The 27,535-nt window shown below is 42.6% G+C and overlaps 1 long non-coding RNA gene across 3 annotated transcripts in view; it reads left to right on the top strand.

The window, feature by feature from the left end:
* Window positions 1-5,333: 5,333 nt before the first annotated feature.
* The window catches only part of LOC138265550 (uncharacterized), a 205,383-nt gene continuing 183,181 nt past the window's right edge, over window positions 5,334-27,535 (top strand). The window contains exon 1 of one of the 3 annotated variants that reach the window (XR_011199378.1): window positions 5,334-5,396. This is a non-coding gene — a long non-coding RNA (uncharacterized lncRNA). The remainder of the gene's footprint in view (window positions 5,397-27,535) is intronic. The other 2 variants (XR_011199379.1, XR_011199381.1) reach the window with 2 other exon arrangements.

The raw sequence follows: 27,535 nt of genomic DNA, 5'->3' as shown, positions 1-27,535 counted from the left end.
CTCTAATGTTACTACATTTTTCTTCACCTCTGTTATTTTTATAGGTTTGGAGAATTTAGATTCACACCCTTGGCAATTGTCTGGTAGTTTAACCATTACCCGATCGCCTACATTCCATCTTCCTAACTTGGAGCCATGCTTTTGGTCATATCTTTTCTTGTACCCTTCCTGATGTGTTTTGACTTGATTCTTCATTTTATCTCTATGAACCCATTTAGGCTCTCCTCCACCCAGCCAGTTGGGGGTCAATTTGGTGCCTGGCAACCTCCCTTTAAGCGCTAAGAAGGGTGATACCTTGGTAACTGAATTAGGGGTTGTGTGATAGGACCAATACATTTTTTGAAGTGCTTTATCAGGAGGACTCCTTGATATGTGTGCGGTTTGCATACACTCTTTGATCATACGGTTAACGCGTTCCACCAAACCGTTTGCTCTAGGGCATGGATACTCAAAGTACGGCCCGCAGGCCTCATGTGGCCCCTCTGACCTTTACATGTGGCCCCTTGGGCAACAGGAGCGCTGGCAGCTGTTTGCTTGATTATGCACTAACAACAAAAATATTAAATACACACACAATCATTTATTTCAAACTTAATTGGTGTTAAAGAAAGGAAGTAACTAGGGACTCCTGCACTTAACTTTAGAAACGTCATAATTTTTAAAGACATCTTGCAGCACAAGTGTAAAACTAAGACACTCTTTAAAATTTAAAAAGTGTATTTAGTTAACATGCAGAACCTATTTGCCTTAGTACAATTTATTTTATCAGTGCACTGAGATGTATTCCTTTAAAAGTGATAGTTTTCAAACATACATTTGGAAACAAAAATGTTTAAACATTAATTATTTCCCTTATCCTGAGAACACAACCAATAGTAAATTGAAGAGGCCAGTCACTTGGTATGTGCACTTTATGGGTGGCCTGGGTTCCTATCATACATTAACAATATTATAGTTTATGAAATCAAACATAGAAGCAGGTTTTGTGCAGCGCACACCATGAATCATTTATTTTGAGGTCATCTTAAATGTGAGTGAAGCGAGACTAAACAATTGCCTAGGATCACACAGTTTGGAAAAGTGGGTAAGCCGGGATTCATTCCAGGTTTTCTGGTTTTCCATTGTTTATTTCAGGCACTAGATGTATATCATTTGCTTCTCCTACACCTACCTTGCCCCCAATTCCCCCAGCCACCCCACTTGACCGCCACAGCCCTGGCATCAATGCGGCCCCCAGGCACGTCACAGACCAAACTTTTTGGCCCATGGGAAAATGTTTGTGAGTACCCATGCTCTAGGGCAATACAGTGCTGTTTTGTGATGTATGATAGACAACCTTTGTAAAAACTCACGCATTTCCTCAGAAGTGAATTGGACCCCGTTGTCTGTTACTATAGTGCTAGGCACACCTTCTGTCATGAATGTATCGGTTAAGAAATTCACTAGAGATTGGGTTGTGATGCTGCTAACTACTTTGATGGTGATCCAATGAGAGTGATAGTCCACCAGTACTAACATAAATTTACCAGCACACCTGGAAAGTTTTAATGGACCAATAATGTCGAGACCCAGTTTATCCCAAGGTTTGGATGGCACACTCACGGGGGATAGTGGTGCGCACCTGGTATTCTTGCTTTTGTCGCTCATGGCACAAGTCAAACAATCCCTGACTTTATTTTCCACAATGCAGTCCATGCTCGGGAACCAGTACGTGGCCCTGACTTTAGCCTTGGTTAAGCTTCTACCTAAGTGACCTTCATGGGCCAAATCCGTAATCCTATCCCACAAGCCCTTCGGTGGTACTATCCTTTCCCCTCTCATGACTTCGTCATCAACAATACTTAATTCTTGTCTCACAGACCAAAAATGTTTTAGATCCTGATCTAAGCCATTAGACTTTGGGGGCCATCCTTGGACTATCCTTACCTTCACATTTAATAGAGTATGGTCATTTTCCATGCAAGTGTTCCATTCCTCCCTTGTAATACTAGGGATATCAATCATTAATACAGGCTCTTCAGATTTATTTGCATTTGCCTCCTCCTGTACACATGGTAGCCTGGATAGACAATCCGCTACAGAGTTTTTTATACCAGGAACATATTCGATTTAGAAATTGTAACCTTCCATACCTATGAGCCATTTAGCTATTCGAGGAGTGGTGGTCTCCCTCCCCTTTGTTGAAAATATATAAATCAGAGGCTTATGGTTAGTGCGTGCAGTAAATGGAAATCCCCAAAGGAAGTATTTCAAGTGTGAAATAGCCCAAGTACATGCAAGTGCTTCACGCTCTACTGTGGAGTAATTACATTCCGTATCTTTTAATGCTCTGGAAGCAAACGCTATGATTTTTTCCTCGCCTTCCACCATTTGAGTTAGGTATGCTCCAATTCCTTTCCCACTGGCGTCAGTAGTTAGGATGGTTTTACGTCTGGTGTCAAAATTTTCCAAGGAAGGGGCACTAACAATGGCTTTTTTGATAGACTCAAAGGCTTCATGGCATTCCCCGTCCCATTTGAAATGAGTACCTTTTATTAAGAGGGCTCTTAATGGTGCAGCAATATCTGCAAAATTCTTGATGAATTTAGTCATGTATTCAACTAACCCTAAAAAGGATTTTAATTCCTCCTTATTTGTTGGAGGAGGAGCATCTTTTACAGCGTTGACTAAATCAATTTTAGGTTTAATTCCATGTTTGGAAATCGTATGTCCTAGGTAATCAACTGATTGGACTCCCAAATGGCATTTGTCTTTTCGTATGGTTAGACCTGCTTTTTTGAGTGCTGACAGAACTTCCCTTAATGAGTTGTCATGATTAGTTGTAGCATTACCATATATAAGTATGTCATCCTGGAAGCATAAAACATTCTTTATCCCCTCCAAAAATGTTTGCATGACTCTCTGGAACACTGCAGCTGCTGAAGCAAGACCGAATGGCATTCTGCTGTACCTGTGTGCTCCGAATGGAGTTATAAATGAGGTTAAGGATTTGGAATCTTCGTATAATTCTATTTGGTGGTATGCTGAGGAGAGATCAATTACGCTAAAATGGTTTGCCTCTCCAATTACGCTGATCATTTCATTTATTCTGGGCAGAGGAAATCTATCCACCCAAATATTTGCATTGAGATCTCTTAAGTCGACACAGAGACGAAGACCCCTCCCTCCAGACTTTTGGGTGACTACAATTGGAGCGAGCCATAAAGAACTTTCTATAGGTTCTATTATTTTCTGCTTGACCAGTTTATCCAATTCCTCTTGTAAAGGGTCACGCATTAAATGGGGAATTGGTCTTACCTTATGTATTACTGGTACTGCGTTGTTTTTTAGTTTGATTTTATGTTGGAAATTTTTAAGATGGCCTAAATCATCATTAAATACTTCAGGGAATTCTTCACATAGTTTCTCATACCGTCTTAAGTTCTCTCTTCCTTCCAAAATTGATAACACAGGTTCTTGGCTGTTAGGATCAAGTTTGATTCCTAAAGCTTTTTGGTGAGCCCAACCTAATAAATTAGATCCTTTTTTTGTTAGATAGATCTTTCCTGCAGTGGAACGGTCCTTAAAGGTTATATTCATATTCACCATTCCTACTAATGGTATGGGATCCTTGTTGTACCCACCAGGTTCTACATCAGGTTGTAAGATAACATACGTTTTGTCCTTAAATTTTTCTTGAAAATTGTTGTAATCGATCAACGTGTAGGGAGAGCATGAGTCAGCATACATTTTGAACGATACTCCATCCAACAGAACGTCACAAGTGGGATAACTACTCCCAGTAGTAGATACTTCACTTACCACTTGGAAAAAATATTTGTTAGTACATTCCCCCACATGTCTCACAACATGTACACTTTTTCTTTCATCTTTTAGGTTTTTACATAGTCTAGCATAATGCCCTCTCTTATTGCATTTCCTACAGACTACGGAACGTGCAGGACAATTGATATTGTTGGCTAAATGGTTAAAATTTCCACATCGAAAACATTTTAATTTGTCTTTTCTCTCTTCTTCGAATATCTTTTTATTGAGAGAGTCTGGAATTTTCTTCCTTTCTCCTGTGTCTTGTACTTCTGGGTGATCTTTCACTAAGTGGATAGTGTCTGAATTGTTGTTTTGTTTCATTTCTCTAATGCACTCTTCTGTGTGTTCTATACTTTTAGCTATTTCTATTGCTTCTTTTAAGTCTGGATTTCCTGCTAATAGTTTTTCTTGAATCTTGTGGTTGTTCGTGCAACAAACTAGCTGGTCTCTAATTAAGGAATCACACAATGGGCCAAAGTCACAAATACTAGCCAAACCTCTTAACACAGCAATGTAACTAGAAATTTTCTCTGTTTTTCCTTGTATTCTACAAAAGAACTTGTGCCTTTCTAATACAATGCTTATTCTTTGACCAAAATGTTTCTCTAATTTGTTGAAAGTTTTATAGTAAACATCTGCTTCGCTATCTGCATCTTCATCCTCACTTTCAGGATCTGGCAGATTCTCATAAACTTTTCTCCCTTGAATACCTAAGTTGTGAAGTAATATGTGTTGTTTCCTTAAGGGAGAGAATTTTTCTCCTCCTATTGCAATCAGATATGAGATGAATATTTTCTCCCATTCCTTCCAGGGTATGGTTGGTTCTCCTGCTTCATCCAAAAAGAGTGGGGGTTGAGACATATTTGTCGCCGCCATGTATAAAGCAAACAGATAACAATATACTCAATATACTCACAGAAAAGAATTGGTATCACTGGCATATATTCGTAAATGTTTAAAGTTCACTGTTTACCTCAGCACTAGAAAGACATATAAAATCATCTATAATATGTTACTATAACAATGGAGGAGTTAATTGTTGATCTGTGCCCTCAGCTGACATATACTCTTTTTAGATGGGAGGGAATAAACAGAATACACTTATGCATAAACAAATGCAATTAATAACTACTATAACTTGTTAAAATAAGCTGTGCCTATCAGCGTGACAGGCTTCTTGTAAAGTTGGTAGAAGATGCTAATGAAGGAGCTTTTCCAATCAACGTGTAGATACAGAATATCAAGCCAGCTCAGATATAAGATATTGAGGCCGTGTCAGCCTCACTGCGCAATATAGCAAATATGCAAAAATAAAAAAAATAAACTGTGTCTGCCAGTGAATGTACATGAGATTCAGATTTGCTCAGGAAGGTTTAACAGCTGTGCCCATCAGCGTGAAGATTATGTGCTGGCTCTCAATAGTAGTAAATCAAAGATGGTGCTATATTTTGTTAGTGTTTCCTTAAGGTGTGCGCTCTAGTCTTCACTCTCTAGTTTCCTGCAGGAGGGGCCGGCTTTCCTTGTCCCATCCCTCCAATCAGACTTAAGAAGAAAAAGACTTCAGTTGCTGAAGGGATTCCAGTCAGAAGGTGAGGTAAAAGAAGGATTTCTTTCTAGAAATGCAATTGTGAGGCAACAATTCAAATCGGTAGTTTCTGTTTGTCTGTGCTCCCAGAGTTGAGCTGAATAGAATTCTGTTTATAATCTTGAAAATGGTTGAGAAATGCAGTGTGTGTCAATAGTTTATTTCAGCCGTGAAAGACACATTTATCAGCTGAGCCTGTCAGATCTAAAGATAGTGCAAGGTTAATAAGGTTTCCTGGTTGTTGCCAGCAAAGGGCTATACATTTTTCTTAATTGCTGCTCTGACAGGTTGAATTTGAAAAAAATACAGAGGAAATTCTGAAGTTAAACATAAACTTGCCTTATGTGTTTATGCTGAGAGTATATTTTATAATAATAACCTGCGTTAGCAGCATGGCAGGTTAAATGTAGAAACAGACAGTACTTTCTCAAATTATTTCCAGACTGAAAGTTCTGCTCACCTCAGGGAATTATTCTCAATCTCCTGTTGTTTATTTCCAGCATCCGTCTGTGACACAGGTGGCTATAAGTTGTAGGGGAGGAGGCTGAGACTGCTGTCCCCCACCAGCAATTTGTCGCCAGTATTATAAGTGTTCCTTAACTCCGATGATGTTCTTTAAGAAATAATTTATTGGCAAGATGAATTAACAACAGCCTCCAGCCACAACCGGTAGCGAGCATTTCTCCTCACAGCTGTCAACTGTCACAGGAACAATTATAGAATGCTGGTAGGAACCAACTGGGAAGACAAGGGGAAAATGGGGAGGAATGGGATGTTACACTTGGATCCCTATGGGCAGGTGGGTACACAATGAAAGTAAGGGGAAAATAGAGAATGTACATTTTATACAAAACATTACTTATGATAAATTACAACACCTAGGTTTTCAGAATGGAATGATAGGTGTTGACAGTCATTAAGAAATCAGTATTATTGCAATTTGGATTTTCAATGATGACATTTGTAGAGAAAATGATGTTCCCTTAAGCCCAGAAATTATTTTCCCAGAGCCTAGATCCTGCTAGGGGTGTTGGGTATGTTCCTGGCGTTCTAGTGATAGACTGCGAGAGATAGGTTGTGCTTGCACAGCTTAAGCAAATCGCAGGTGAATTGTGACGTATGTGAGAAAATTAGTGAGTTTACGTACTCCAATTAAGTTTTAGTAGGAGTGTGCGTACTCCGCAGTGCTCCAGTAGGGAAGTCATCGAACTTTACATGTGTGGCGCTTTGTGCTAAAAAATTGTCTAAGTGGTTGTTGATGTACGGACCCTGCGTGGTGTAAGACTCCGGAGTATATTGAAAAGTGTATGGGACAATTGGTTATATGTTGTGATTTGTCTGGTTTAGTAGGTTGATTGGGCGTGGTCAACAAGCCAGTGTGTAAGTTAAAGTGGGCAAGAGGAAATTTCGACTGAGGTTTGGTGAGTCCTATGTGCACCAGGACAGACCCCTTGATCAGTTAAAAGCAAAATTTGCAGGTCGGATTTTGCTTGTGAATCTGGGAGACCAAGAAAGAGGAATAGCTGCATGCGCGAAAGGGCCATCAGTGAAAATCCGTAAGGTTTCTGAAGGAATTGTGTTACCTTTCCTGTAGTAAACCAGCAGATTTGTTTTTGGTTTATTTTGGTGGATTTTGATTAGTGCTTGCAAGATTTTGTATTAGTTTTGTGTGAATTGTAGTTTAGGAGTACGAGCCGCAAAACTTTGTCAGCCGCAGTATGTGTGACATAATTAGATGCTGGGATAGGTTGGTTGATGAGAAGGGACGCGCATGGATTGGCAGCCGTCCGTGAGAATCCATTGGTTGAGAACGTTGGTGAAAGGAATCTTGGGAGTAAAAGTCATTTCCTGATTTGATTCAAATAAACAAAAGTAGAAAAGATGAAGTTTTTCAAGGTGCTGAAAATGATACGTACATTAGAGCGAGTGTAGGAGATCCTACACTGCCAGAGGGTATACCAGCTTACATTGTAATAGAAGAGAGAGGTGCTGCACCGTGTCTTTGGTTAAAGCAATGGTGCAAGTTGACGGCAAAAAATGGGAGCTTGGCATTTCCCGAGAATAGGCCGTTCAATTTGAGAATATTGGAGCAATTATGGATGGCATTGTATGAATCGAAGCCCCTTCCGAGACCAGCACAGTTTGAGGCATTAGCAGTTTGGGAGCTGGTAGCTAGACAGAAACAGCAAATGAAATTCGAGAAAAGAATGAGAAGGGTAGACTTTGGCGGAAGCGAGATGGGATTGGAAACAGAAGAAATGGAGATCAGTGACTTTGTAGAATGTTAAGTTGTTTCCAGCGATTACGCAGGAGGATGAGACGGAAGGAAAGAAAGTGACTAGAAAAATGAATAAAAGTCCATCTGTGAGTAAGGAAGCAAAAAATCTTCCATAGTAGAGTAGAAATCAGATGCTGAGGATCTTGTTACACAGATACTGAGAGACTGACCACTACAGTATACGGTGCATGAGAGTAGTCCGAGTACTAGTGCTGATCCAACAGCCCCAGCACAGGCAGCGGGGACAGGGAGTCCTGTACAGGTTAATGCCAACCTGACACAGAGTGCGGTACAAAGTAGTCCTAATGTGTTGACTACTCCTGTAGTTCAGACACAGATGCAGCTGCCACAGATAAAGAGAATGTATCCTGATGTGCCTGTTCTAGAGATGACTTTGAATTTAGCGGTGCCTACGGAACAGGTGGTTCAGAGACCAATGCTGGTCCAGACTAAGCCGGCTCTGATTTTGTTGCCCCAAGTGCAGCCACAGGTATTGCCAATATTACTGCCATTGACAGGAACACAGGCAGACTTGACTCTGGTAATGAATCAAAGTATGGGAGTTACTCTCCCACAGAGAACAGGTGCCAGAGCAGCTCCGGATGCAATATCGCTGCCGATTACTGTTAGTCCAGTGGTACCATTATTTGCACAAAAGAAACAAATTATGAGTGACCAGGGAGCAATGACTCAGAGTGTAATGAGGAGGGGACCAAGTGAACAAGTTCAGGTAGTCTCTTCCATGGGTCAGACTTTTGATGGATCAAGATCATTGTTAGATCTCAGTCCAGTGGTTGCACTGCCAGATTCTGTGGCTGGACCAAATGTAGGTCAGAGCTTGAAATTATTGACACCGCAGACTCCGAATGCAGTAGTATAGCAGTTACCACTGGTCCAAGCGAGTAACATTTAATTACATGGACTGACAGCTAAGCAGTTAACTGAATGATTAGACAAGCTGAATACTCCACAGAATGCTTCCAAGGGAGAAGAGCAAATAAATTGTATCAGACTAAGCATGGAAGCAGGTGAACTTGTTGAGGGAACAATGGGGGTGAATAGATTAGAATGCGACACAGAAGCAGAGTTGAGATACTTATGCCCAAGGATTAGAAGAGAGGTGGGCACTGTACTTCTGAGATTAGCAGATTTGGCAGAAAAATATGGCATAGAAATTGAGAAAACAAAGCATTTTAGGAGGAGTTACAGATTAGATTTTGAAGTAAAAGATTTTGAACACATGAGGTCAGCCGGAATGAAGGCGCACCTTAAAGAACTATTGCAGAGTTCTCAGGTTTGGGAGCATTAGAGAAGTGGGAAGGCAGATGGGTAAAAAAAAGAGACACGAAGAAAAGAGATTCTCTGGAGGTGACTGAAAACGTACAACAGGACAAGGATCCGGTGAAGATTTTACCAATGAGGGAAATCCCAGGGGGAAATTTTGTTCATGTTCCCTGGAGTAGGAGTGATATCCTATCCTTCACAAATGATTATCCAAAATTGAGGGAAAAGCCAGTAGAGTGGTATCAGCAGACAGACAGGTTTGTTAAGATTGCAAAGTGTTTGTTGGAGGACTTGAACACGTTACTGGAGATAGTGGTTCCAGATGACTTGTGGGTTGAGTGTAAGAGAGCTGTAGATTGACCAATAAGTGAACCAGATAGAGATAAAAGTACAGGTGCACTGTCTCTAGAGGTAATGAAATATTACTATAAGGTGATTGAGTTTCTGAAAACAAGGTTTTTGCCCAAGAATATTGTTTGGCAGAGAATTGATAGGACAGTGCAGGAAGTATAGGAATCGATACATGCATACTATGAGAGATTGTTGAAGGCATTCAAGGAGTACAGTGGTAAGGAAGCAATTGAACCAAAAGACATGCTGCATTTTGTGTTCAGATTTGTGGAAGGACTGAAACCCGAAATAGGTCAGATGATTAAGAGTCATTTGATTTGCTGGTAAGCAAAGCCGATTGATGAAGTGTTGCAGTATGCAAAATACTGTAGTGATGAGATTGAGTTGAAGCAGAAGAAGTTGAAAGAGAAAGCGATGGTGATGCAGATTAAGGCAGCTGAAACAGGAGTGCAAGAAACTTTTGTGCAGCAGATGCCGCAGCAACAGGAAAATGTCATGTTCCAGCCTCAGGTGAGAGGTGGGGGTCATGGAGGCAATATGAATTGTGGTCCAGATTTGAATACTGTTGTAGTTCAGAATGATGTGCAAGGAACGAAGAAGCTTTTGCTGTGTCTTCTTTGGGGAGCCGTTCGACACTGGAAGCAGGAGTGTCTGATGATGGTGCAGGAGGGTGTTGTTCAGGAAGGTAACAACATCAATACATTTCAGAATATGAGAGGACCAAGATTAAGGGGTCCAAATGCAAATTTTCAGAATAATGTAAATCAGGTGCAGAATTTTCAGTCCATGCAACAGGTGCAAATGCCCCGTGCACATGTGTCACAGTTGCAGCCGATGCAGCAGCAAGTTCCTATGGTACCTAGACAGCAAATGCAGATATCTCAAGCCCCGATGGAGCAGCAACAGATGATGCTTTCTCAACAGGTCACAGGTCAGAGACAAGACAGAAGTAGTAACACAGTGCACCAATTCCCGTTACACAGCGAGAATGAAATAAATGGTGAATGGATGAGGGACAGTTCAGATGAGGAGCCATGTGTGCTTGCGACTTCTTTAGAGGTAGATCAGAGAGGACCCTATGTGAGGGGAAAGGTTATGGGTCACGGAGTCTCATTCTTGGTTGACACAGGAGCTACACGTTCTACAGTAAGAAGTGCGGAGGTTCCGGATTTGCCCCTTTCAGGAAGAACAGTTCAGGTTGTGGGGGTAGTGAATCAGTATTTGACAAACCCGATTACAGATCCAGTGCAAGTTGAGATTGACAATTTCCAGGGCCTGCATAAATTTGTAGGCTGCGATTCGAGACCCATATCCCTACTGGGAAGGGAATTGTGTAAGTGTTTGATTACTTGCTCAAATGATTGAATTGAGATTCAGACAAATAGTGATGATGAGGAAGACCCAGCACCAGAAACTGAGTGTGACACTACAAATAAGGAGTACCCTTTGATTGAGTTTTTCCTGATGTTCACAATGAAAAAGCTTCATTCTGATATGCAGGGAACAGTACAAGAGAACGTGTGGGATTTGGCCAGAAAAGAAGTAGGTCTTATTAAAGGAGAGGAGCCAATTAAGGTTACCTTAAAACTGAATGCAGTTTTCCACAGCTTCTACAGTACAACATGACACAAGATGTCTTGATGAAAGTGGCTCAGATAATTGCAGATTTTGTGAAGCAATGAGTTCTGAAAGAAGTGTTGAGCTGCCCATGTAACTCACTGATAATGGGTTTAAAGAAGCCATGTGGAAAGATACAGATTGTTCAGGATTTGAGAAAAATAAATGAGAGTGTGGTCAAGTGTTGTCCCATAGTGCCCAATCCAGCTGTGATAATGTTTCAGATTCCATGTCATGCAAAGTGGTTTCGGTTGTTGATTTGTCACAAGCGTTCTTTTCTGTGCCTCTTCATGAGGACAGTCAATTTATCTTTTGTTTCAAATTTCTGGATCGAGTCTACTGCTGTTGTTGACTTCTTCAAGGATACACAGAATCACCTTCCTTGTTCAACCAGATCTTGAAAAAGAATTTGGAGTCATTAGAATTGCCTTTTCAATTGACGTTGGTACAGTACATTAATGACTTATTGATTGCGTCCAAGACAAGAGATGAGTATAAAGTATGACTCAATTGCCCTGTTGAACCATTTGGGAAAATATGTTGATTAAGTGTCTCCACTGAAATTGCAGTACTGCCAGAAGGTAGTGAAATATTTGGGACGCCAAATTGTGAAAGGGTTGAGGAAAATATCCAGGGAGAGGATTACAATGGTACTGCAGATAAGTCCCCCAACTACACGGAGAGATGTCAGGATGTTCCTGGGAATGGTGGGTTTTTGCTGCCAATGGATCCCGAAGTTTTCAGAAAGTTCTAGACCACTGCAGAAGTTGACCCATAAGGATGTCACGGATTCCATAGTGTTAGATCAGGATGAGATGAGAGCGTTCACTGAGTTGAGAAAGAGTTTGTGAAGACCTCCAGCATTGGGTATGCCTAACTACACTAAACCTTTCACATTGTTTTGTCATGAGCGTGATGCATGTTCATTGTCTGTCTTGACTCAGGTCCATGGAGGTGCTCATAGCCCAGTAGCATACTTTTCAGCTACTTTGGACCCAGTTGCATCAGCCTTGCCAGGTTGTTTGCGTGCAGTTGCCGCAGCTGGTCAGAGTCTTTCACAGTGTGAAGGTGTGGTGATGGGATATCCCCTGAATGCAATGGTCCCTCACTCAATTAAGATTTTATTGACAAGGAAGAAAACCCAATACTTTACTGTTGCTAGGTTAACTAGGTATGAGACGAGTATTTTGGGTGCACCAAACTTGACACTGAAAAGATGTGCAGTGCTGAACCCCACAATTTTACTTCCAAGTGATACTACTGAAATTGAAAAAGAGGAAGATGTTGAACATGATTGTCTCAAAGTAACAGAGTTGTGCACAAAACCGAGACCTGTCATTAGAAACACCCGATTGGAAGAAAATGACCAAATTGTTTTTGTTGATGATTCTTGTCTGAGAGACAACATAGGAACACTGAGAGCAGGATATGCCGTGTGTACAAATACAGGTACCTTGGAAGCTTCCAGGCTTCGAGGAGTGTATTCTGCCCAGGTGGCGGAATTGGTCGCTCCTACTAGGGCGTGCCATGTTTCTGCTCAATTGAGAGTCACTATCTACACAGATAGCCAATAGGGATTCGGAATAGTTCATGATTTTGGTCAATTGTGGTCGCAGAGAGGTTTCCTGACCTCTTCTGGAACACCAGTGAGAAATGGTGAAAAAATAAAGGAGCTTCTATTTGCAATTCAATTACCTGAAGAGATTGCCGTGGTGAAAAGCAGTGCACATCTGAAGTCGCAGGACTATGGCCCTCATTCCTACTTTGGCGGGCGGCGGTCGCCGCCCGCCAAGCGGGAACCGCCACTTGGCCGCTCCGCGGTCAAAAGACCGCGGAGGCCAATCTGACTTTCCCGCTGGGCCGGCGGGCGCCCGCCGAAGGAGCGCCCGCCGGCCCAGTGGGAAAGGCCCTGCAACAATGAAGCCGGCTCCGAATGGAGCCGGCGGAGTTGCAGGGGTGCGACGGGTGCAGTTGCACCCGTCGCGATTTTCACTGCCTGCAAAGCAGACAGTGAAAATCCTGCTGGGGCCCTGTTAGGGGGCCCCTGCACTGCCAATGCCAGTGGCATTGGCAGTGCAGGGGGCCCCAGGGGCCCCACAACACCCGTTCCCGCCAGCCTCTTCCTGGCGGTGAAAACCGCCAGAAACAGGCTGGCGGGAAGGGGGTCGGAATCCCCATGGCGGCTCTGGAGGATTCTCCCAGCCGGGGGAAATCCAGCGGGAAACCGCCGGACCCGGCTGGGCGACCGCAGCTTTACAGCCGTGGTCGGAATAGCTAATGAACCACCGCCAGCCTGTTGGCGGTGCTTCCGTGGTTGTCGACGGGTTGGAATGACCCCCTATGTGTCATTGGGGAATGGATATGCGGATAAAGTTGCAAGGTTTTGCGCATTGAACTGTATTTCGTTCAAGAACAAGTGGGAATTATTACCTGAAGAAGAAACCACATGTATGAGTTATGCATGAAAAGTGATTGATAGTTTGGAAGAGCTAAACTCTTTACAGAGTAATATTGACAAAGAGGAGAAACGTTCATGGAGTAAACTGAAATGTGTTCAGAGGCAGGATGAATTGTGGGTTTCTGAGGAGGGTCAATTGGTTTTGCCCAATAGCCTATTGTCCCCGATGGCAAGGTACTATCATGCTCAGGCACGCATTGGGAGGGATGCCATGGTACGTCTGTTTGAAATTGATTGGTTTCACCCTGAGTTTAGACAATCCACTGAAGCAGTATGCCATTGTTGCGTCATTTGTCAGCAATTAAATGCGGGGAAAGGGACAGTGGTTATTTTGAGTCACATTGGGAGAGCAGGAGGCCCATTCAGCAGAATGCAATTGGATTTTAATGGGATGCCTGTGTGTGGAGGTTTGAGATATGTGTTAGTGATTGTTTGCATCTTTAGTCACTAGATTGAAGCATACCTTACATGGAGAAATGATAGTCTCACAGAAGCGAAACTGCTGCTTAGGGAACTGATACAGTGTTTCGGATTTCCGATCTCTTTAGAATCAGATAGGGGAAGTCACTTCAACAATGAAGTGATTAAACTACTGTATGCAGCATTGAACATTGAGCAGAAGTTGCATTGTAGTTACCGCCCTGAAGCACCAGGACTAGTGAAGCAGATGAATGGTACTTTGAAGTCAATAATTGCAAAAATGTGTGCAGCTACGAATTTGAAATGACTCGGTGCATTGCCTTTGGTGTTGATGTCAATGAGAAACACACCTGGCAGGAAGACAGGATGGTCGCCCCATGAGATTCTCATGGGCAGAGCAATGAGGTTGCCAGCAGTACCAGCCAATGCACTTGTCAACATTACAGATGATATGGTGTTGGATTACTGCAAGGGTCTGGCTGATGTAGTCCGCTCTTTCTCTCAGCAGGTGGAGGCCACCACACTGCCACCAATCCATGACCCAGGGCACAACCTGAGAGCCGGAGACTGGGTTGTTGTCCAAAAACATGTGAGAAAGACGTTTTTGGAGCCTCGTTGGAAGGGACCATACCAGGTGGTCCTAACGACTACGACAGCTATGAAGTGTGCTGGGGTTCTAAACTGGATTCACGCAAGTCACATGAAGAAAGTGGCAAGTCCACTGGATCATGAAGAAGTGTTGTTCAGAGTGGCAACAACAGTGAGACAAATCACAGCACCAGAAAAAGAACAAAGAGGAACTGACACTGAGCCTGTGCTCATTGAAGACGGTTCAGTTACTCCTGTGAGGGACGAGAGTGGAGACTGCAAGGAAAGTTTTGGGGAACCTGTCTCAACTGAAGCAGCAGGAGAGCCTAATCCAGAGAGGACTCTCCCAGAAGTAGACGATCCTGAGAGACAAACAGAGCAATTGCCAGACCCAAAAGGGGAAGGAGTTGAGGTGGATCAAAGTCAAAGTGATCTGACTCCTCCTGAACCGGTTGCAGGTCCAACAAGAGAAAACACCACAGAGAAGGAGAAGGGTTTGAGTTCAATCCTGAAGAAAATACTGACAGAAGGCTCACTGAAGTGAGATAAGAGGCCGAAATCGCAAGTGAAGAAAAGGAAAGAGGTGGTTGTTGAACCAATAATAGAGGAAGAAGTAGACACTACAAGAAAAGAAGAGCTAAGTGAAGGAGAACTGAATGGCGATCGAAAGTTGAAAAGAAAGAGAATAGCAAGTGGAACATACACAGGTCCTGAGTGGGCGTATGCAACTACAAATGAATGGCAACAAGAGTTTATGTCTTTTTGTTTTGATAGGGAGGTTCCAGGTCAATATTTTAAGGTGACATGAAGAAGATTGATGAATTGAACTGTTGAAACGATCTGAAATTTATTTTTGAGAAAAAGACTGTTGAAAGTAATCAGAAAAGACATTGATAACCTGATTTGACTTTTGAAGCCTGATTTTGACAAGCTGCTAACTGATTTTGACAAGGAAGAAGGGGACCTGGAGGTGAAACTGAACTGCTGAAAGATGATTTGTCTATTTTTGATTTTGCTGCAAGTTTATAAGTCATTTCTGCTTTCTGATTCTTTACAGATCATTGCTGATTTAGATAAGCAAGTTAGAGATGCTAGGTGCTGTAAATATATGAGCATTGGGTTGGCAATTATGGGTGGGATATTGTTTATACTATTGATTGTGGGTATGTCTGTTCTTGATGCAAGAGGAGCCAACCATACTTCTGCTTTAGAGATGACTACTGCACTAACGGTTTTAGAGAAGTTTAACTAGATGAGAAGTATTAGCATGATTATACTAATGCGCAAGGAGAACTTTCTTCTAATGTCTTCTATCGCTTATTGAGTGAGTATGTTGATACCATGGATGCGAAGGATTGTCTTGTGTGTACGCAGATTCCTTCATCAGTTGAGGAAGGAGTCACCTATCATAGCTTACCATTAACTTATGGGATAAGTTGTAGTCTGTTACTAACAAGATTCTATAATGAGGAGTATATTCAATATTTCTATACTAATCATGAAGTTGTGTTTTTGTTTGTTCCTATCATTAGGTATTTGAGTAGAGTAGCTAAGGATAATGACATAGTATTAGTTAGAGGATTCTTTGAACCTACTTTAACATTTGGTATAGTTTATACTCACAAGAATAACCTGACAGGCTTGCTTATACCTTTAGAGAAGAGCTTCTTAGATCATAGTGATGACAGGAGAAAGGCGCTAAAAGAGAAATTAGAAAAAGGCTTACATGAAAGGACTTACAAGAATGATTATGCTTATACTGCAATTAAAACGCAATGGAAATTAGCTTTATATGCATTACACGTAGGGAAGATTTGTATATATAGGCCAAACTCATGCACTGACACTTTATTTGTGGGTAAGAGTGAATGCAGGCATGTGTTTTTGTTTCAGAGTAAATGGGCATTTATTTTGAATGGGTAGGACGCTGCAATTCCGGGAATATATTATACCTGTGAACTAAATGTTTATTACCGTCTTCCAAGAGGATGGTATGGGACGTGTTATTTGGGGATAGTTTTCCCAAAGATTTACCAGATGGAGGACTTGAAAAAGTTTCCAAAAGTGACTGAATTACATCATAAGAGACAGAGGAGGGAGTCCTCTTCTGCTATAGTGGGAGATATATTTGGTGCACTGATTCCTTCAGTGGGCACCATCCTGAATTCGATCAAGATTCAAAAGTTGTCTACTATTGTGGATAACATGCTGACACATTTTTCAGTGGCTATACTCCTGATAGATACTGAATTAGCTACGTATAGAGCTATGACTCTTCAAATTCATCTTGCTTTAGACATTCTTTTAGTGAAGGATGGCGGAGTCTGTAAAATGATTAATTCTAGGCATTGTTGCTCGTACATTCCTAACAATAGTAAAGCGATAAGAGACTACTAATCTGACTACTGCAAGTAGTGATTTAAAGGAATTGAAAGAACAAGGTGTTTGGGAAAGGGTTGGTGAAGGGTTTGCTTCAGTGGGAAATTGGCTCAGCAGCATTTGGAATGGGGTACTATGAAAATATGACAGGAAACATTAATTGTCGTGGGTTGTCTATTGGGTATATGGGGACTATGCAAATTATGTAAAATAATTAAATTGAAAAGTTCTGAGAATAATCAAAGAAGGGAAGAAAAGAAAAGGGAAAGAATTTAAAGGGGGAAAACTCACAGAGGAGACAACATTTTGAAGAAATAGAATTATAAAATTGTGAGTGGTAATTGGTGTGATGACACATGTAGTCATCAGAGGAGGGATTGCTGAAGCAGGTGTCTTAATTTGAAATTATTAGTGAGTGTTTATGTATTTAGAATAATGAATTTTGTAGAAAATAAATAACGTAGAGAAAAATTATGCACACGTTTGAAAATGTGACCTCGAAGAATGGCCACCAGTGTTCACGAAATGTACTAATTGATGGTTAATACTGATGAAATATTGAAAATCTATTAGATTAATGTAGTAATATATCATATTTAGGGTTATGAAGTATGTTTACCTTATTCATTTTAGATCTTAATTTAGGGAGTGTCTTGGCTTAGTTTTGTCAGGCCTCATGCAGAAACTGTATTTCTTAGTGGTTTAATAAAATGCTGACAGAGTAAACTAAAACTGTGAAAAGTCCATTGTCTTGTTAAAAATGCTTAGCAGAAGGCTTTCCATGAGAACCGATGGACAGAAGATGATGTCTCTAACAATGTAACGATTTGTGAGTAAGGTGCGTGAGATGTGCTTTCTCAGGACGTGAACAAAAAAGACACTGACTGGAGACGAGGATGCAACAAATTTGTTACCTGACAAGCCAGATGATGAGGACATTGTAAAGCAGACAAATCAGCTTTGTGGGAAGAGCAAACTATTAGAATTCATAGACTTGGTATATAAATATTATTGGATAGTGTATAAACGTACGATTGACAGACCAATGGGGAATTAGGGGGTAGTTTAGGTGACTTTGATGTAACAATGCAACAAAGGGAAAAGACTTCAGCCCTTATTCAGATCTTACCCCGTTTTAAGATGGGATTTGAGAAGAGACTTGAGATTATGTCATTGGCTCATACTCTCTGACTGAGAGCCTGATGCTTTGCTGATCGAGTGATGACCTGAAGACGAAGAATGATTCTGCTTGCTGACCCATACCGTGGATACGTAGATATGACAATGTGACTGAATTGTATTTTTATGCCTTTTGCCTTTCTAGGTACCAACTGCGCTGTTTTGAGTTTCCGTAGCTAGATGTTTTTCTAAATTTGTGTTCTAAATTTGTTTTGCATGAAGCCCAACATGCTGATGCTAATCTGGGTTAGTTGAGGGCACTTAATTTAACCTAACTGACGATTAAAGGGACTAATGATTGATGAGTTACGCTGCTGAATTCTATGTATGTGATCACTTCGTTGCAACTGACTCTGCTATTGATCTGCACCGTTGCCTTAGAATGTGTTGTGATTCAAGCTTTGGTTAGATTGCGTTTTTTCCGTTGCTTTGGTCAACAAGTACTCTTCTTATATGTTTTTCATTTGATTTTGAGATTAATCTACATGACTTTAGCATTGTTAATATAAGGGAAATAAAAGTACTAAACCTTACTAAAGGTGTGGTTATTCATGGCTGAAAGGTCATGGTATGTGATTTACTGACTCTATTGATTGTTGATTATTGTTTATTGATTATTGTTTATGTACTGGAGCTATGGCGAGAACATCCTAATGAGTCAAAAGGTTTGACTTATTCGCGTCCCCTTGCAAGTTTAATTATTAAGGTCAGATGCGCTCACACCGACCACCACCATAAACTTTGGTGGGTGGGTGACGCAGCATGCATGTAAAGAATTGGGCAGTAGCATAGCAAGGATGCCTTGGGCCCTGGTCTAAATGGCCTCTCTGACTGCTGTTGAGGTAGTAATTACAGTAAGTAAAGGTGCCACCAAGGAAGGTATTTGTCAAAAACATCCAAGTGCTTACAATTTTTGGTTATGCCCAAAAGTGACATTGTAATTTAGGGGGGTCATTACGACCCTGGCGGACGGCGGTAATTTGGAGAAAGGTACTGCCAACAGGCCTTTTCCCAAATTATGACATTGGCAGTTTGGATCAAGCCAAACCGCCAATGTACCACTTCGTCCGCCAGGGTGGTAGCAGCCGCAGGGCTGGAGACTTTGTTCTTCAGCCCGGCGGCCACCACAATCCCACCCTCGGGATTATGACTCCACCTACCGCCTGGTTTTCATGGCGTTCTCACCGCCCGAAAACCATGGCGGTAGGCACTAACAGTGCCAGGGGATTCCTTCCCTGGCACTTATAGGGGTCTCCCCCCCACCAAGCCCTCCCCTTCCCGACCCCCCGACATCCGCACACCCACAGGTGCACACTTACACACTCATACACACACTCATACACACACTCATACACACACACACATACCCACATCCACTCACGCATGCACACATACATACCGACACATCGCAACACACACTAACATACACTGTCGCACACACGCATTCACACAACAGACACGTACACTCACATTCATTCATACACGCACGCATTCCACGTGACTCACACCCGCATGCACGCATACAAAAACAGACAAACCCCCCCACAGTCACACACACCCCCACCCCCACACACGCACACAACACACCCCACCCCCCTCTCCTATTGGAGAACCCGACTTACCTGCTTGCAGGGGGTCCTACGGCAGGAGACAGGACATGGCGCTGCTGCCAGCAGCAGCGTCCATCAGCAAAACACCGCCAGGCTGTTTCATGGAACAGTGTTTTGCCTTACCGCCGTCCGCAGCCATGACCGTCAGCAGAATTCTGCCAGCCTTCTGGCGGTAGTCTGTCTACGGTCATAATGCGGTTGGCAGCTGGTAGCCACGGCGATGGTATGTTGGCACCCGTTGCCGTGGCCGTAGGTGGCATTTGCCGCCAATGTCATAATGAGGGCCTGAATTTCTTGTACTTGGTCAAAGTTACATATGTATGTGGCAGGAAATTGTTGCTTAATGAAAACAAGATGTGCTGGAGATTTACTTCTGAAACTAAATCCTGGCAGTTTCTACTTGATGCCAGAAGCACTGTGATTTCTGTCTCTGACATCAACAGTTGAAATCACACACAAAGGAAAGATGTGACTCTTTTGATCCTAACTATATGGGCACCACCTTCTTCTTTCTTAGGGAATCCTTTCCCGAGTGTATGCAGTTTATATTAGTTCGTTCTAAAATGTGGTGATGGTTTCTTTCTCCACTTTTACCAACATTTGAGCAATATTTTCTTCCTCACTGCTCCATTCACCACAGGAGTATTTTGCCAGGAACAGGCATTTTTGTCTCATGTATTATAGCTTTGATTTTCTTGCTGTTTAGAGTGTGGTCCTCTTTATATTTCGGCATAAACAACACAGTCCTGAAGATGGTCTTGTGGATACTTACGGTTTAATAGCGAAACGTCAATCTACAACCCATCTCTCCATTGGTCCACTTGCATCAGTCCAACAAGTTTTTGTTTCAGTCCCATGACAGAAATTCCTGTGTTGAATTGAGCGAGTGGGTTACCAGTACATTGCCAAATGTCTAAAGATTACCAGGTTCGTACTCTGCTGTAGATAAACACATTGTCAATGTACTATGCAGTATTATTTATTGTGAACTCCCTGACTTATTACATGTTTTCAATATAACATGTCAAAGCGCATACACCAATCTGTGTGACTTATTCAACATTTAATTTCAATGTTTTCTTCAACTAAGTACAAGAAATTAAGTTACTATGTTACTTTTGGGCATCACCGAATATTTTAAGTCCTTGATTGTTTTTGCCAAATAACTGCCTTGTAGGCACCTTTACTTGCTTTATTACCGATACCAAAGCCCACAAGGGAATACTGGGTTGCCCTTTTGTTCATTACAGGGGTAGTAAATATAGAACGTCTGAGGGTTCAAAGGGTCTCTCAAGGATCCAATGAATGCACAGATACATACGTAGATATGTTCTTTTGTTAATTTTCTCTGATAATTTCCTCTGGCAAAATTTCTTCTTAGTATGAATTATCGATTTTGAACTCTTTTTGTGCTGTGTAACCTCTGTTAAGTGCACATTGGCAAATAAAAAATAAATCATTATTGCATCAGTATCTGTTCAGTGGCACCTTGTAGCTTCTTCTAAGTAATATAGACACGTGTGTTCCAAACACTACAAACACAATCAAAGAAAGAAAACAAGGCTTTTTCCTAGGCCTTTAACATCATAACCATATTAGAATATGCAGGATCTTGTAATGCAATGATTGACCCACGAGAGAGCCAATGGTAGATGGCTCTCAACAAATCCCTTTGTGAAGCACAACAGAAAAGGTCAAGGTTCTTGCTCTGACATATTGAACCATAACAATTCAGGATTACTGGAAGGGAGAACCTTCCTCTTTAAAGTCCAAAATCATCGTTCAAGAAACACATAAATTGCAAAGTTAATCCAAGTTTGGCACCTCTGAATTCTACAGCATTTAGATATTAGATTATCGGACAGGAAGGAACAGGAAGCCTCCACTACATTCAGAACATATTTTATATAAGCAAAGTCAAAGACAACCAACTCCATTCAAAGGGCCAAATACTTATAGCTGATGAAGTTGAGAAAAGAATATCCGTGCAACATAAACTCTTTTAATAAAGACTGGTATGTGACTGTTATTTACCTGGCCAATTGAGGTTCCTGTGATCTACACACCTTCATGTTCCATAGGGCACAGGTACAAAAGTTGCTTGGAACTGTTTGTGAAGGAAAGGGCAATCCATGAGTACCCCTAGGCCATAGTGCCATAGAGGAACCTTGAGAAGGGTGGTGGTGGTAGAGAGGCAGGATCTAGAGGTCATTGTAACGGAGCACCCGGTGGAAGAGCAATGGGCGTCCTTGGAACAGCAATAGCAGGTATTCTAGAGGGAGTAGACCTAATGCTCTCTTGATCCCTAACACCTAGACTGCCTTGCAAGGTAAGTCTAGAAGTAGCTGGGTAGATGAGCCTCCTTTTTTAGAATACTCTGTTATGGGCTAGGTCGAACTAAATAGTCCTTCCGTGCAACAACCAATATTGGTTCATGCCCAGTGAAAAGATGTGGTTCCCAGTGAAAAGATGTGGCAGTAAGGGGGATACATAATGATTGCACCCCACAATCGTTGATAATAATGAGGATTTTATATTTTTTATATAATTTACTTTTTTATAAAGAGCAACTTAACTCGCAAGTGTAGGCGGGGAGTAATGAGAACTTCTTCCGAATGGAGATTGCTAACTTATAAAACTAAAGAAAGCATTCATACTGCACAGTGAACTCATATGGAGACAGATCTGCTGAGAGGCATCGCCTCAACAAACATGGCAGTGACAGGGAAGAGCGGGATTGGGTAGTTGTGAAAACAGAAGGTGTAAGGGTGGGGAGGAAAAGAGATTGTGAGTCAGTTGCAAGGAGCAACATTGGTGGAAGAAGAGAAATGCAAAAGAAGGAGGGTCAGAGATGGTGAGATACTGGCTGCATTAAGGCAAACACATTACCAAGACCCTTGACAGTGCATTTGAAAGCAATACCCCTCTCAGGAAAATGCGTGTGCAGCGCTATCCTACATTGTCCTCTTGGCACTCTGACACAATGGTGCCAGATACAAGCTGCTCTTCTGGTAAAAAAATGTGACTTTGACTTTGTAATTAACTTATTTTAAATTACTATTACGTAAATTAAAATGGGCAGCCCCACAGGGTGCTGGGTAGTACGAGAATTCATCATTCATTCCTCAATGTGCGGAATGATGAATTCTGGTTTAGAAGGGTATTTCTTTTGCGTTCCTCCCTTTTTCCAATCCAGGGCATACAGATGTGGAAATTGCGAAATTGCCAGTAGTTTCTCATTCACTTACAGTGGTTGGAAAAAGGGGATTTCGCCCAACCCTAGCCATGGCTGATGCCCCCCACTGAATCTGAAAATGTGCCTTTTGTAAGCGTAACTGACACAAGAGTCACAGTAAAGCAAATTCTGTTAGTGCATCTGTGTGTGCTTTGTGTTTTTATGTGGGCCTTATAAAGGTGGCACTTATCTCAAAAAGCCTCGAGATGCCAACCTGTTAAAGGATAAATTACGATGTGTCTGCCACACCGTTTCCTTGATGTGATGGAACCACAAATACCATAACACTCAAAAAGGCAGGCATATAATTGATGCATCCATGTATAGTTAATGTGTCATCAGCTTCAATGCAAGCTAAGAGCCGAGGCTAATAACAGTCACGAGCAAAACAACACAGGCTTGGTGACTCATTAAGATGTGCTACGAAAATGCATTAAGAGGACCAGGGCAAATTAAAAGGTTTGACAGTCACATTTCAGATGTGCTAATGCACCACTACAGTAGCTCAAAAAGGAAGCATCGCTTGTCACCAGGAAGCACTTTGCACATAAATATACAGCAACACTATAATTTGCAAAACAAGGTAGAAATTAATTCTAAAGTTCACACAAACTGAAGCGCATCCAGCAGAAGCCAGCCATATACTCTGGGTGTCCCCATTTATACAGGTCCCCAACATTGATTCACTGGGTTGCAAATAAGAACATGCATAGACAAAGACATAGGGCCTGATTTTTCCCAATATATCTGCTGGGATTTAAATTTCTGTGGAAGTGATATCCGTCACCCCTGTGACGGAGTAACCCCTCCACCAATATCTAAATCAGGCCCATAATACTGAAAAAGATGGCTGTGCAAAAAGATTGACACCAACTTCCATGAAACAAATATATTTGTCAACCTTCCTACTTCTGTCACCATATTCTTCCTGTTTAGCTTTTACACTTTTCACATTACCAAATATGGATTTACGAGTCAGTGCAAATTGGCATACTTCAGTATATGCTTCGAAGCAACAGATAGCTTTCATTTTGATAACTTTTATAGCACCCATGCAGCAGTTATCTCCCACAGGCTTTTGAGACAGACAAGTCTCCTACATGGCTGGTAAAACGTTCACACCTACCCAGAGTTTTCTTTTTGAAGCAGACCTTTGTAGATTTTAATTTTTGCTACACTGCACATTGTAGGCATCAAGATTGAACTGGCCCCCAGGACAGTCTGGCAGTGCCCGATGGGCTGGTGTGACAGATCAGACTGGTAGCAGTTTTTTGGATGTGTGTGGGCCTCTTCTGTGGTCTGCTGGGCTGGCATTTACCATTGATTTCCCTGATATTAAAACAAACATTGCCTCCAGGAAGCTCAAAAGGATGTAGTCTTCTAAACCTTGAAAAACTCTTATACAATGTGTCTGTACAAGTTCAACACTGCCGCAATTTTCAAACATGGGCCACTTTTTTAGCTATGTATTTCACAAATGGGGGGATCTATTATTTTGGTGCCTGGGTCTATTTTCAGTTCCCATCAGGCCCTGACAGTCATGCGCGTTTGCTACAGCCCAAAGCACGGCGCTGTGATCCAGTTGGACACCCTAAATTCAACTCGGAGATAAAATTGTGTCATCTTCCTGAGTTGCAGCAGGCTGGCAACAGTTATTATAAATTGACATGTGCACTCTTTTCCTATTACCTTCTGTGAGAGAGTGTGCACTGTCCTCTTCAGTTTAAATTCATATGCCATTGACTTTTAAACCCTTTAATTAATCCATGTGGGACACTGATGGCAAAGGGTGTGTGTTCGGCATACTTGTAGTAGGGTGAATTTAAAGTGTGTTACCTGGACGGAAACAAATCTATTTTGTAAATCCTGTGTAGAGAGGGAAATAAGATAGAGGGCAAATTTTAGCCCACAAAACTCTTCGAAGATCCATTTGAAGAGGATATGCTTCCGTGAAAGATTCATAGGGATTAAATGGGCTTTTGATGGTCAAGATGCACTCCATCCAACTTCCTGCTTTCCCTCGTCCCCAGAGTTGGAATGCAGAGAGGGATTTCTGCTGTCAAGGTTGGGAAAGGCCTCTTTTGTTTTTTCCTGTGCCTTTTTACCCTTGGAGGCAAGACTTTTCCTACTCCATCATTCTTCACCTCAGACCCTACATCAAAGGTGCTTATGGCTAAGCAGATAATGGGAAGGAATGCTGATCCCCAGCGATTAGAGACCGAAGATTAGAGCAGAGGTGTGCCTCTCACGTCTTAATCCAAGACCAGCTATATGTATGAGGTAAACTTTCTAAATCAGTATTCCCGGAGCTTCTCATCAGCTGATGTTCAGGTGGCACAAGGCTGTGTGTTGAAGAAAGTTTCAGAATTTCAAGGCTGGGGTCTTTGGTTGCCAACCCCCTCTCAGGGCAGGAAAAGGTCTGAAGTGCTGCAATAATGATGCTGCTTCTTAAGAAGAGACTTGAAAGAAGGAGCTATCACTGAGGAGTTAGGGGTATTGGCGTTATCCCTGCAGTGAGGAGCAACCTACAAGAGTGTCCAACAGCCTAGCTGCCTTGAGGAATACGGTGCTGTGGGTAAAAGTCTAGATGACATGAGCAAACCAATGAGAGTGACATTATAGAAGGGAGCAGTGGTAAGCTTACCTCTGTTCTGCTAGGCCCTGCAGTGCAAGTAGTCCTCCTGTGGGCAGGCAGATTTCGTAGGTGGGGGACTACCCTGCATGGAGAAGCCTTGATGACACTCATGGTGCTGACTGCATAGTCACATATTTCTGAGATGTGGAATGAACCCTCAGCAACTAAGACAGAATTGCTGTAGTGACCAAAGGCATGGGTAGATTACCCCTTCTTTGCATCTCAGTGTGGACACCATTGTGACCTGGAGATCTTCGTATGCTGGCACCAGGCACTAATTGTTGGTCCCAGTGGGAATACTGTAGACTCCCTACTTATCTTGACTCTGGAGATCTGTCTTTGAGGTGAACTTTTTAGTCCCATTTGTGCAGCAGCTTCAGTTGGGCCTTGAGTTTGCACACTGAGGGCCTCATTCCGACCCTGGCTGGCGGCGGTGGCCGCTGGCCTGGCGGGGCCCGCCAGAATACCGCTGCGCGGTCAAAAGACCGCCGCGGGTATTCTGGGTTTCCCGCTGGGCTGGCGGGCGACCGCCAGAAGGCCGCCCACCAGCCCAGCGGGAAACACCCTTCCATGAGGATGCCGGCTCCGAATGGAGCCGGCGGAGTGGAAGGGGTGCGACGGGTGCAGTTGCACCCATCGCGATTTTCAGTGTCTGCATGGCAGACACTGAAAATCTTTGTGGGGCCCTGTTACGGGGGCCCCTGCAGTGCCCATGCCGTTGGCATGGGCACTGCAGGGGCCCCCAGGGGCCCCACGACACCCCATACCGCCAGTCTCTTCCCGGCGGCCAAAACCACCAGGAACAGGATGGCAGTATGGGGGTCGGAATCCCCATGGCGGCGCAGCAAGCTGCGCCGCCATGGAGGATTCCCCAGGGCAGCGGGAAACCGGCGGTACACCAGCGGTTTTCCGTTTCTGACCGCGGCTGTACCGCCGCGGTCAGAATGCCCATGGGAGCACCGCCAGCCTGTTGGCGGTGCTCTCGCGGTCGTTGGCCCTGGCGGTTTTTACCGCCAGGGTCAGAATGACCCCCTGAATATTTCTCCTTCCAGGGCTGTGAGGAGCACAATACTTGTGACCAATTTACCACCAGCAATGATAAAGGAGTGGCTAATCAAACTGCTCATGGCACTGGACACTGTCAAATAACCAATGCATCCTGAGAGCATGTGCACTTGAGCAGGTGAGCAAGCAGCATCAGTGATGGTGTGATGCCTTCCAAGGAAGAAGTGAGATCTGAACGAAACTACATACACTCCAAAACAAACTGAGAAACCCTAGGCAGGAAGCCCATGGATGGACTGCTAGTATACAACAAGTATACAACAAGTATACAACAACTCCAGGTCACACTGGAAAGTTTAAAAGAAAGCAGGAAGTGACTGTGAAAGTGGGGCTTACCACCCTACACAGAAGCTGCCACAGTATGCAAGTGCCATCATTATGCCCAGTCTGGAAATAATATGCTTGACAGGGCTACCATTATGTCCACTGATGTTCATCAATATAGGGCAGCCACAAGAAGCAGGGTCAACTTTACAGGAGGGGCTAACGTAATAACTCACTGGCTGATACACATGCACCTGCTCTCTTATACCAACATGCAAGCACACATGTGCACAAGCACAACTACATCATATACACACACAAACAAGGCACACACACACACATAGGTGCATGACGCAAAATACATTGGGTCTAACCCAAAGTAGACTTGTGAAATTCAATAAGCACCTTGTGTGGAATATGTTACAGAACAACTAGATCCTAAACAACTATACCCTAAACCACTACTGCTAAACAACTAAAAAGTCTCTACAACTAAGTACTGAACAACTACTGTCTAAACAACAATTGTGCCTGAATAACAATTGCCTGAACAACGAATATATATATATATTCTAAACAACTAATAAATCATAAAAACCAAAAAGAAAACCTTACCTTAAAATTAGTTGTTCAGGCAATTGTTATTCAGGCACAATTGTTGTTTAGAGAGTAGTTGTTCAGTACTTAGTTGTAGAGACGTTTTAGTTGTTTAGCAGTAGTGGTTCAGGCAAGTAGTGGTTTAGACCTAGTTGTTCAGGATGTTTCCCCCTTGTGTGGGTT

Source organism: Pleurodeles waltl, chromosome 11, assembly GCF_031143425.1.
Source record: "Pleurodeles waltl isolate 20211129_DDA chromosome 11, aPleWal1.hap1.20221129, whole genome shotgun sequence".
Classification (NCBI taxonomy): Eukaryota; Metazoa; Chordata; class Amphibia; order Caudata; family Salamandridae; genus Pleurodeles; species Pleurodeles waltl.
Note: the sequence above shows the minus strand (reverse complement) of the source record. Positions and strands in the feature narration are given on the sequence as shown.